Source organism: Typopeltis vanoorti, chromosome 25, assembly GCF_054136105.1.
Source record: "Typopeltis vanoorti isolate ZY-2024b chromosome 25, IOZ_Tvanoo_1.0, whole genome shotgun sequence".
In the NCBI taxonomy this organism is placed as follows: domain Eukaryota; kingdom Metazoa; phylum Arthropoda; class Arachnida; order Uropygi; family Thelyphonidae; genus Typopeltis; species Typopeltis vanoorti.
The window spans coordinates 75,294,898-75,307,430 of NC_143573.1; the positions used below are offsets into that span (position 1 = coordinate 75,294,898).

At 32.6% G+C, this 12,533-nt stretch overlaps 1 long non-coding RNA gene across 2 annotated transcripts in view; it reads left to right on the forward strand.

Annotated features, from left to right (window-relative positions):
• Positions 1-12,533, forward strand: part of LOC150092855 (uncharacterized) — a 647,058-nt gene that overhangs the window by 491,072 nt on the left and 143,453 nt on the right. For both annotated transcript variants that reach the window (XR_016550493.1, XR_016550494.1), the window contains exon 4: positions 9,437-9,642. This is a non-coding gene — a long non-coding RNA (uncharacterized LOC150092855). The remainder of the gene's footprint in view (positions 1-9,436; positions 9,643-12,533) is intronic.

Consider the following 12,533-nt stretch of genomic DNA (forward strand, 5'->3'; position numbering starts at 1 on the left):
TGCTTCCAAAACACCAGCATGCAAACTATGCAAACAATTTGACCTTCCTTTCCGATCGTAAGTTTAACCTATATATATCTTAATATTAACACTCTGCGGTCCTGAGCAATCAGATAGTGCAGTATCAAAAACTTTTGACACTGCACTTTTGTCTGATATTCACCTCGTATTACATTCAAGCATAAACGTTTACTAAATTAAAAAAAAGGAATTAAAAGAAAGCTGTAAGCCCTGGAGTGATGTATTTATTAACAAATTGCACAGATAAGTATCCAACTTTTCTCGTCAAACTTTACAGTCATTACTACGGCTTTCAATATGAAAATTGATATTTATTATATAAATTATTAATTTCAAGGTATCTCTCATTCTCTCTCTCTATGCTATCATATATTAAACAGAAGCGAATTTAATTAAAGTTTCTTGTTCGTAAAATCTGAAATTAATATTTTCGCTTATGAATTATTTAGGACGAATGTTGAATTATTTGATCATCTGCATTCTTCTTTTGTTCCTTCCGTTACTTTTTAAGCTTCTTATAGCTGCAGAATGTTTAATTTAGTCAGAAAGGAAAGGAAAACTAATCATTTCCGATATTTGCGACATCTCATGAAAGAAATAAAGGTGTGAAAGATGAATTTATAGTCGAAGAAAGAAATAGTTGATTTAATTAATTCAATGCACAAGAACTTCTTTCGCCCGTTAGGTACGTTGAGGGAAGTTCAAAATCATGAAAACAGCGAAAGTAAAATTTAATTTATTTGCTTTTACTCCATGACCAACCGTTTAATTGTAAAGTGAATTTTGCATTAAGTATTGTGTATTTATTTTATTAAAAAGCTTGGAATTCTTTATGAGCATAAAACGTTTCTTTGATATTAAAATATCGTAGAAATAATACTTAATAATCCAATAAATAACTCACACACACACATAAAATAGATTCATAATTTGAAATATCTCTGCCTCATCTCTTTTCATCACAATGATGTATTTCATTTGCAAGGAAACAAGAATTAAGTTCTTGAGGAAAGAAGAGTGGATAGAAAACGTACTAGAAAACCTATAGAAGAAAAAAATCTGATATAAAAATTAACAAATCAACTGTTGTTCAATTTAATAAGAAATGAAAACTGAATTGCGTATCATTCTTCGCGTTTCACATAATAAGCAGTTCAAAGTTGTTTTGTGAATCGTTAAAATAATTATTTTGTCTGAATCCGTGCTAAAATATTTTGAATAAATTCAGTTTTATTAATATTAGAATCTGTTTTTAATTTCAAAAGAAAATATCAAATTGGAATGTTTCAAAAAACTTCATCTGCGAGTTGGCATGATTGCTACGAAACATACGACAAACTTATATAATGTGTAACTTTTGTTTCCATTACTCCCTCCTTCCCTCCCCATTTACTACAGTGAAGTAGATAAGACAGAGTTCTAAATGGGGATTTGAGATGTCAAAGTCTGGACACATTGTAGGCCAATTGCTTTGAAACTTATCTTGGCTGAGTACCAACTACGTAATTGTCAGGGGGGAAAATTCTCTTGACATCCATCGTTTATATTTTTAAATGTTCTTTGTTATTAAGTAAATGACCTTGTATTGGATAGTTTTTACATTTATGTATTCATATAATATTTTAACTGGTCTCTGAATAATTAAATCCTCGAAATGAATCTGCAAATATCTTTTAAGAACTAATAGATCTAAAAAATCTGTTTCAAGAACTCGTAGATCTTTTAAAAATCTTCAAGAACTAACAGCTCTTTAAAAAAATCTGTTTCAAGAACTAATAATCTTTAAAATCTATTCAAGAACTAATAGATCTTTAAAAAAATCTGTTTCAAAACTAATAGGTCTTAAAAAAAATCTACAATATAAATGTTTTAATTTCATGTAAATATTTTCTGATCCAAAATATGCTGGAAGACCGAGATATAGATTCATTTTTAACTTTTCATTAATGTAAATCGAGTTTGTAAAATATTATAAAGCAGTTTAATCAAACAATGAAAATTTCACGTGCTTGCTGCTTTTTTATTACAATAAATGGAATTTATTTGCTGTTTCTTTTATTTATTGTTTGTCTCTTTCACTCACTCACTTTAAACACCACAACGTATGCTCCATTTAGTATAACAGAACAGAAAATACTTGCTTCAGTTTTCTAAGAATTTCTCTTTCTGTTGTCTGTAATAAGAAATATATCTAGTTCTTCACGCTTTTTTTTTTTTTTTGGCACGACACTTTTTTTATAAATGCATTTTTTTTCTACAGTTTCTAACTGCTAATTTTTATCACTCGACGTGTAGGAAGCTGTAAAAAGAATGTTCTTTCATGGTCTGAAGAGAAGAAGTGAGTCAATTTAAGCATGATACTCTTCAGTCTGATGCCAATCAGGGGAATAGTAAAAAAAGTTATTTGATAGAAGAAAAACTAAAGAAAGAATGATGAACACTAGTTAGATGGGTATTCGTGTGTATACAGAATGCTTTTTTTAGAATTTTTTTTTTTGTTAAAATGCGTTTGCTGTTCAAAACTTAATACTTGAATTTTTTTTTTTCGGCATAATAAAAATCAAGTGGGCGCGAGATCTTACTCTGGTTTAACTCGTCAAGAAACATTTCAAGTACTCTTTGTTCCGAATAGAAATAGTTCATTTTGAGCAAGAAAAAATTATTTTCAACTAATTTATTGCCACTTTTTTAACTTGCTGACATTTCTTATGCGAGTTTAATGTGAATATCTCAAAACAGAGTAAAAGAGATTACATTCATAACATTTAAGTCCAACGTTTAATTTTTTATTCTTTTATATCAGTATCTTGATCAAATACAGTTTGTTCTTCTGAGTTTTGACCAGAAAATATATCTCCTATAATCAGAAACTGATACTTCTCGAAAATTCTATTTTGGCTTTGTTATGAAGCCTATATATATTTTGAATGTATATTGCAGAATAATGAGGAACTAAAAAAATATGTAAATATTGTGAGTAGTTGGATATGTAACTCAGATATAATTATGAAATTAGTAAAGGTATATTTCGGAAGCGCGTATACTTTTTTCTATTATATTAGCAAAATAATCATAAACAAGGGAGAAAATTTTACCAAAAAAAAAAAAAAGAACACAACAGCAACAACAAATATTCTTTATTTAGAAAAGTTAAATTCATTGTTAAAATCACACACAAAAAAATACGTCTTCGTAGTTTTTAGAGAAAGCTAGAGGGAAAGGCTATTCCAAAGAACACAGGTAGATAGAATAAAAGAAGAGCTACCACATGCGATTGTTCAAACTGTTTCATGGAGTGTTTTCAAAGGTAGGTGTGGTTAACTAGGAAGTGCACTGCAAATGGAGAGTGTTGAAATCCATATTAATCATCAATAATTAACTGATGAGGCTTTAGGCAATGAAGAAGGCCTCTTAATTACCTTCTTTACTTTCGAGGGAGTACTGATGTGAGGACAATGTGAAAATAGTCTCATTGCTGATTTTATATCCAATTGTAAGGATAAGTTGAATAAAAGACTTACTATTTAAATTCATGCTATTTAAAAGCTCACAGACGAGAATATTTGTATTGTGAGACAGGGTGTGTTGATTTAAGTGTAAGGGTTCTTGATACAACTGGAGTAACACCTTATGGAGAAACATATTAATGTCTAGATTAGTAAGGAGTTTTCTTATTTTTTCTGAGAAAAAATCATAAGATGCATGTACTGAATCCTTCATGGTGACGTGGTAGGAATTTTGTCAAGAGGTCAACCTTATCTTTAGGTGCTGTTACTATGGTACAGTATCTGGATGTGAAAGAGAGAGATGGATGATAGAAGCTGCGCCCAGTGGCTTAGCAAGTGACCAGAATGCTCGATTGCTGACATGCAGCAAGTTTTCTTATATTTCGCACTGACAAAGTCTGTTTTGGATTTGTAAATGTTTTTTTTTTCCCTAGATGTTGGGGAGAATCCAGTAGTGTAGGTTGAGTATGAAGCTGAGGTGTTTGATATTAGTTTAAGTTATACCGAATCTTGGAATATTTCGGTGCACACTTATGCCGAAACAGAGCTTGATTAGGGATTGGAACTTTGTGTGGAGTAGGGGAACGAAGGTTTTCATTCCACCAAGGATTATTTTAGGGATTCGGAATGAGCAGGTGTTTGGATCAGCAGAGCAGAAACAGTAACCCGACTGGTATGGAAAATAGATGCAGAAATCCCTGAGATCATCCACAAATTGCTGTTATAGGACACTAAGTTGAGATTTTCTGAGAGAAAAGAAACAAACAGATTATGATTGTAATTGCAAAGAAGATAAACGTTTAAAGGGTATCATGAGGAAGAACTGGTTGAGAAATGCTTAAGATATTGAGAGAATGATAGATTATCGATAATTTTGGTAGGTAAGAAATTTGTTAGCTCATTACTGACAGCAAAGAATTCAACTTTACTTCCAGACCGATAATTTGAGTTAGAGAAAGAATATCAGCGTGAGTTATGGAGATTGAAGTCTCCAAGAAATATGATCACATTGTTTGCGAATTAGACTTCATCAAAGTGTCAGCTCAGTTGGCCACCTGAATAAGGAAAGAGCAAAGACAGAAAATGAAAGTTACAAAGTAAATCAGAAAAATCTTTATCCGAAACACATCATGTGGAAGAGATTCGCTGGTTGGTCATATCTCGCGTGGGAAGTCAGATCTAAGAAATGAATGTACCGCCCTTCTAATCGTAGAATCATGTAGAATGTAGTTATGTTAGAAGCTGAACTGCATCTGCTATAGAGGATACCAAATGAGGTTCAGTAAGGAATAACAAATCACATTTTGATGCATGCAATTGATAGTGAACGTTATTATATATTTTTTTAATTTTTTATGTTTTTGTTGTATTTTTGATTTTTGTTAATTTTTGCAAAATAGTCTAACACCGCTAACTATGAAAGTTAGTGGAGTTTCTAACTTTCATAGTTAGTGGTGTTAAAACTTGGAGCAGCAGCATGAAGGAGTGAAAGATTTGAGGACATAACTCCCACACAAGGGGGTGCTTAGATAATGATCTACTCGGTCTCTCTCTCCAGGCACGACCTTCAGAAGATAAGAAGCAGCAGGATTAATTGCCAGCTGGTTGGGAAGAATCACAAGCCGTTACCATCAGATTCTAGCAGGTACTCTTCTAGACACCTCCTCCAGAATTACTTGAGTGCTCTAGCCTGGAATTGAGGAAGCTCAATTACGCTGTGTTGACCATGGCCAGCTTAGTGTACATTTGGGAAGAGTGGAGAGTATTGACAGAAATTGAAGGATACTCTGCAATCAAAACATGCAATAGCTACATCATGTCTTCAGTAAACGAGGTGAAGCTTTTCCCATGGTACTGCAAAATTTGTTACCACCTGGACTGGTTCGCATTTCCTCAAACTAAAATGATATTGTAATAAGTGATACTGGAACTCTGGAATGGCGAATATTCATACCATGACCAGGCGTAGAACAAGGTGGTTTTCCGTTTTCTTCCTTGTCCAATAGTATTCTGTGTCTGTTGATATGAGTTCACGGGGCCGGTTTGCCTGATTTGAGGGGTGAATCGAAAGGAATCAAACCTAGATCTTACCAACCAAAAGGCTCCGTCAAAACCATTTGAGCTACGAAGGCACCATTCTCCCACAACACTTTGAAATCACAAATACATTGTCGTATACGTATCTCCAAATAGTCAATTTAGTGTTCATATTATATTTTAGCACTTACAAGAGTGGATTTCTAGCGTACCTGTTACTGGTCTACGAGACACACCTTCAAATTAAATAAAATACGTTAATTCATTAAAAATGTGTCATTATTATTTAAATTGCTATGAAAAGTATTTTTATCCTGAAAACTGCCAGCACAAATTGCGAAGTATACTTTTAATATCCGCCTAGAAAGAATCTGATAAATAAATTACGAGTGAATTTCATCTCAGTATATCCATGTTTTCGTTTTTCTATGAACTGCATTTTTTGCGGAATCTATTCAAAGTCTTATGGAAACCAAAAATTGAAATATTTCAGTTGGAAATGAGTACAGCATTAAGTTTACGTTTGAGACGCCGTAAAAATTCTTCAGAGTATCAAGTCCTTTTCTTAAATAAAGTTATAATGAAATCTCATTGGATATCATATAGTTACTTTCAGACTTTCTTAAAGAGAGTTGACAGATGAATTCAAGAGCTTTGCAACTTTCTTTTTGTAGCATCGCTGGTGGTGCGATTTCGTTAGATACACATGCATATGACACGTAACTGTAAAATTAGGGAATGTTTTAAATTTGAAAGGTAAGTTTGGTGTTTACATTCAACATAATGCAACTATGCATCCGCCAATTCTTTTATTGAATGTGATGAGACATGTTTCATTCAATTACGTTACTGTTGACGATGCTAGAAATTTTCTTTCCACCGATGTTGAGGATGAAAGAAAAAACTCTTGATAAACTTCGATGCGGTGTTTGTACTTCGTTTACAAGGAAATTTTCAGTACCTATAAAGTAATAATTGATTAATCTAATATTAAAGTAATACGGATAACTTTAAAAATCTAACGTACAGTCTTTCGATATCCATGCTACGTTAGCTTTCTTCTCAAGCATTAAGTTTATGTTTATTGCTAGAAGTATTTTCATAATGGTGTTAATTTATATTGTCACTCGCAATAATTACGTTAACAATCTTTTAAAGTTAGCATTAAAACATTTAGCTTTTGAAAAATAATTTGCTGTACTCAGAAATTAAAAGCATTTCTTGTTAATTTAAATGCTGAAAGTTTTAGAGTTACAAATTTGAAACAGTGTTAAATATTTTGGGACATTTCTCTATTTCTATAACATTTTGTTTTCAAAATGTTTACGCATTATTAAGAGGCGGAAGAATAGGCCTATTCCTTATGTGGAAATGTGGGTTATTTTTATATTGATTAAACACCCAAGATATCTCACCTTTCGCGATACCAGTCAGCTGTGCTGTTTTCAAAATCCTGGCTCCAACCAGATGGGCTTCCACAATAAGCACGTGGTGAGGCACATGACTAAGTATTTTGCATATACGTTGGGGTAAGTTACATTTACGTAGTATCAAAAAAAGTTGTGGTTGGTTGGTTCTGCATTACATTTCGTAATAGTGGGTTAGTTACCGATCAGTTACCGATATAAATATTATCTTTAATTAGGATCCATTTATCTGAAGTGCTGTTGACAAGAGAGGAAAAAGGTGCACCATACCAACGGGTCCATCAATAGGGACATTGACAACTATTTCTGCATCTTTAGTTAAAGGTGTGGGAGGAGCTACTGTTATATTTATTTCACGTTCTATTTCGAACATGATTTCATCTCAAAACCATTTCACTGCATTTATATGAAAGAACAGTGTTCAATAAAATGAGATCAGCCAAGCTCTACACTCGTATTTGGTAATTACAATGGACAGCCCTTAATTCATAAATAATTTAACCATATGAACTAATCGACGTTAATCCCCCTTTCATTGTTCATGAAGCCTGAAAACATCACAGGAACTCAATTATTCTAAGGTCACTATTAGCAGGGATTTCTCTCTAAATCTTTTCTGAGTTGTTAAAACTTCGATCCTTCAAATTGACTTTCTTATTTAGGAAACAAAAAGTAATAAATTCGGTTTTTGAGGTAAATATCGAAGGTGGATGAACGGTAGCATGTTGCAAGAAAATTGGTGCTCGGAGAAGACAGCGAGTTAGTGGGCATTTAGTAATAAGGGAGACACCAATCATTTCTTTTCCATTTCTGGATCATTTTCTTGGCACATTCTTTGGCATCCCTCTTGTAAGTTTAGGATTTTTGCCTTGCGAAAAAATAAAAATTAATTGTGAACTACTCTTTCCGTAACGAAGACAACGATGGTCACTTTCTGTTCACACTTCATGAATTGTAATCCTCATTCAAGGCCATCCTATTATTTCACGAGGTTCAGAGTCTTCTTTTGTCCAATTTGACGCAAATATTGCATAATCTATTTGCTACTAAAACTGATAGCAAACTGGTGTAACAACGACCTTAAAAAAATCTTAAGTGACCAACTTTCTACAGTGCTCAAGGACATCTCGTTCAAGAAACAATTTCCTTTCACCACTCACAATTGGTGCTGGTGAAACAGATCAATCCCAGAAAATAACTTCTACATCATGAAGCGTATGTGTAGGTCATGCTTGGAATGGATACCAAGTTCTAAAAATTCTACTTAAATTTAGATATGAATTGTTGAATGGTTAGATATTCTGCACAAAGTGAATGCTAACGAATCTACACGAGTATTACATGTGAATCCTATAAGTTTGTTTTCCTTGTCGCATTGTATATCCACACATTTTAAGATAAAAGGAATGCGTTACCTTAGTAACGGAAAGATAAAAGAATCTTGATTTGTTAAAGGGTTTTGCAATTTAGCCACAAGCGGAACAATGGAATTAAAGTAACCATTTGGATAAATATTTTAGCAACGATACTTTGAAATTCTTTACATAATTAAGATCAAATACGATCTGAAAATTAAAGCGGAATTACTTCGTCGTGAATAGCATTTTGAAATTTCGTTCTGCTTTTATGTTTTCTCTCTCTTTACTGCACATTTAAATACTTTCGGTGCTGCTTAATACCGTAAACACATTCTTTTGCGCCTTGCAAGAGAAATATTCTGGATTCAGTGTGGATTCTTGTTTTGTTTAAAGTGTGTAGGTTTATTGTTCTTAAGATGTATACGAACTTTGAAAATTAATTATTGCTTTATTTATACTGTAAATAAGTGATACTTTATCTCACTTGAATGTCCCTGTATAAGTGTGATAGATTTCTCGAAAAACTGTCGCTTTGTATTCATTACACATTCAGTTATCGTGTGTGTCCATTCACTTAGTTTACATAATACTACTGCACAAATGTAAAAGTGTTCAGTAATGTTTAATTAACAGATAAATTGTTGAAGTTAAGCCACATGAAGAAAACTAAGCAACATTTTTTTTTCTCATAGCCCTACAGATCTGAATCTATGAAATTCCAAAACAAAATGCTTTCTACTACTGAATTGCCATTGTATTGTATATACACCAACCGGACTCATGTAGCTGACAAACTTAGAATTTCGTCACCTATAGGGGATGCGTTTGAAACACGAGAATTGCTATAGTTAAATGAAATTTCACGTCGTTAGTATTCAGTTCCATTTTCAAGTTTTTACAGTGTAAATAGTGTTTCTAACAGCATTGCTTAATCCAAATCTGAGCATTTAATTAAGATGTTCGAAATAGTGTTTAAACAACTTTATAAAATAATAACCGTGGATATGTAAACTTAAAGGGCATACAAGGAAAAATGCAATAAGCATCTGTAATAATAAATATTAACAAACAATTATCCATATCGCAGATTTGAGCCTGTGAACAAAGATTCAACGTCATCCATAAAGAGATCTGTGCCGAGAAGAAGAGGGGTGTCCCATATTAAACAATCGGCAGAATAGGGTGTGTGTATCGTGCATTCTCGAGGAGATCATGATGCTCTACGTTTTGAAGCGAGCGAGTGTGATTCCTCTCTGGAAAGCAAACAACTTCATGAGGACTTTTCATTTGAAGGTGAGTAGCTATTCTCAAGTATCAATGCTTTTCTTTCATGAACTGTTTTTTTTTTTTTTTTTCATCCTGCAGAAGAGGAAATCCGCAGGGAGAACACACGTTATTTACAAACGAAATATAATGGAATCACTTGCTTTATTCATAATTTCCAACTATACAAAAGCTTGTGTCGCTTAAAAGTTGTTTACATAAACGTCTTTTGCTAAGCGATGTTAAAAGAAAATGTCATGGATCTGTAGTAATATTAGGTATTTTTTCTCAAAAACTTCAAGATTTATCTTTAACTTTGATATCCTTGGTAGGATAATGAAGACGTATGTAGTTAGATTTCATACCGTCAATTCAATACAGCAGACTATTAGGATTTTTCATCGCCAGTCATTAAGCATTGAAATTGAACAACAATTACGAGTCATCAATTTCTTCATTTTGTTTTGTTTCTTCCATTGCACAGTACCTGCTACCAATTTCGATGTACACTTATAAAAGTTTTAGAATATTTGTTGGGCCTATTTAAGCACTTGGAAGCCCACACATTATGGAGATCCGCAGTATCGTTAGGTAGTTATGCCTCTGTCTGCGGCTTTTTATGTTTTGATTGTCCAAACAACGTCGATACATTCTCAATACACACTCATTTTATTAATTGTTTTTATGGAATATACTGTTTCCCAGTGTAGACAATCCAGATTCTAGCAACGTATAAATACCATGGATTTCGTGCTAAATAACTTGGATTCATATGCAATGCTAGAAATTTACAATTTTTAGAGTTATTGCCTTCCCAAAAAGGTGTTATCATAGTTTGCCAAATTGTCGGTAATCATTTCGAGCGATTACAAAAAAAAAAAAAAAAAAAAAAAAAAAATCAACTGTAGCGAATGTCAATAATCAATGATACTTCTAAATAAAAATCCAACAGACATCAACTGATACACCACATCATCTGATGAAGCTGATAGCCAGAGCGCTGAAATGGATTGTGTGTTTTTGTTGTTGTACATCAATGGAATCTGTCAACCAGAAGTCCTTGACACCTACTAATGTCGATTATAGTTGCAAACTGCACACATACAATTCCAATCCGATAAGAGTGCGATATGTTACGGTTAGAAAAACTTAGAACATCGGTATTGTGAAACCAACACATCTGACTTCATGGCAATAGATAACCATCGTTGTAGTGAAATGGGGTCAAACAAAAATCTTAACGTGTGCTGTATAAATTTACCAGAACAAGTAATTCATACCTTAAAAATGAAGCCCTACATTCTAGATGAGAACTACATTCAATCATCTTTCCAGACAAATGTTCGGAAAGATGGTTGTCATCACAAAGTTGTTATCTTTATATTGAATAACTCTGTGAGATTATGCTTAGATAAGTTTTTAATTGTTAGTGAAATATTTCAACTCGTTCTAACGAATTCCTCTGTGCTAATAAATATTCAATTATTATCATGGCTTCGGAATATGCACTTCGTATTCAATTAGATTATTTGAATTCTGTTGCATGTACACTCAAGAGAATCAGAGATAATTATTTTAAATCCAAAGACTGTATTTTACTAATCTTCACACAAATATTGACACTTGACCTATATGCTAATTGCTAATTAAAATTTCAAGTTTTCATTTAAATATTCATTTATATCATTTCCTAATTACAGATAACACATCAACTCCTCCTCAAATTGCGTTGTCTGGGGAAAGTTAAGCTTAGAGTTTTCAATATTCAGATTAAATCTTCAAGGCGTATGCAAAGTGCCATTCCATGCTTCCGAATCCCCAGTCAATTGCAGTCTTAAATACTTGAACTTCTGCTTTCTAATTATATTATACTTCCCCTTGACAATGTCTGACACGAGAGAGAATATATAAAGTTTCCTCTGACATTCCGGTTCCTGAATAGACCTCTTTTATGCATCTTCATGTATTCTTGGTATTGTTTTCATAAACTATCTGCAAATATGATGTGAGATCTAGCAATCATTTGACCATATCTTACATATATAATTGGAAGTGCGAATTATTTATATGTATGTATTGTATGTATTATATTATATTTATATGTATTATATACATGAATTATTTTTTATTATTTAATATGTTGTTTAAAAATCACTTACATTTTGTTATAACATATTTTCATAACTTTCAAAACATTTTCTTAATTTGTTTTGATTAAATGAAAATACGTACATGAAAATAGTAATCACAAACTTTGATATAATAGCAAGTATCGTAAATTGCAAACTCGATTGATTTACGCAGTACTTTTAAGTATCACGTAAATCATTTTATATTTGCGCAGTATTCTAAATCTGCAAAATATATATTTAAGTCTACTTCGCAGCGAACTGGCTTTATAGTCTTTCGTAAAGTGAGTTACTTTACGAAAGAATATAAGTGAACTGTTGTTAGAACTATTACTTAGTTCCAGTGATCACTCAGTAAATTTGATTTATCATCTTGTGAACTTAATTACTGCATTGCGTTATGATTTTTCGGATTTGTTTTCGTTTCCTGATATTTAATTACTTATAACTAGCATTTTGACTGTCGTGGACTCTCATGAAATCGGACTTATGCATTAGGAATATGAAACAAAATACTTATACTGCGCCTCCACAGGGTAGTTTCAAGGACTCACACCTGTTAGTCAAGCATATGGGGTTCGAATCACTTCAAGAAGACGAAAACCTTCTCTGCCTCTATTTACTAAGAAGGATAGGTGATCAAGAGAAACTAAGGCGATGAGTTTCTCCCTGAAAATTTAGTATTTTATCAAACCAAAGTATCTGCTATATACAAGCTAAAGTTTTTCTTGGTGACTACAAAATACTTCACCTTGTGTCAGTTGGTCCAGTCTAGTTGGCCCAATGGATGGT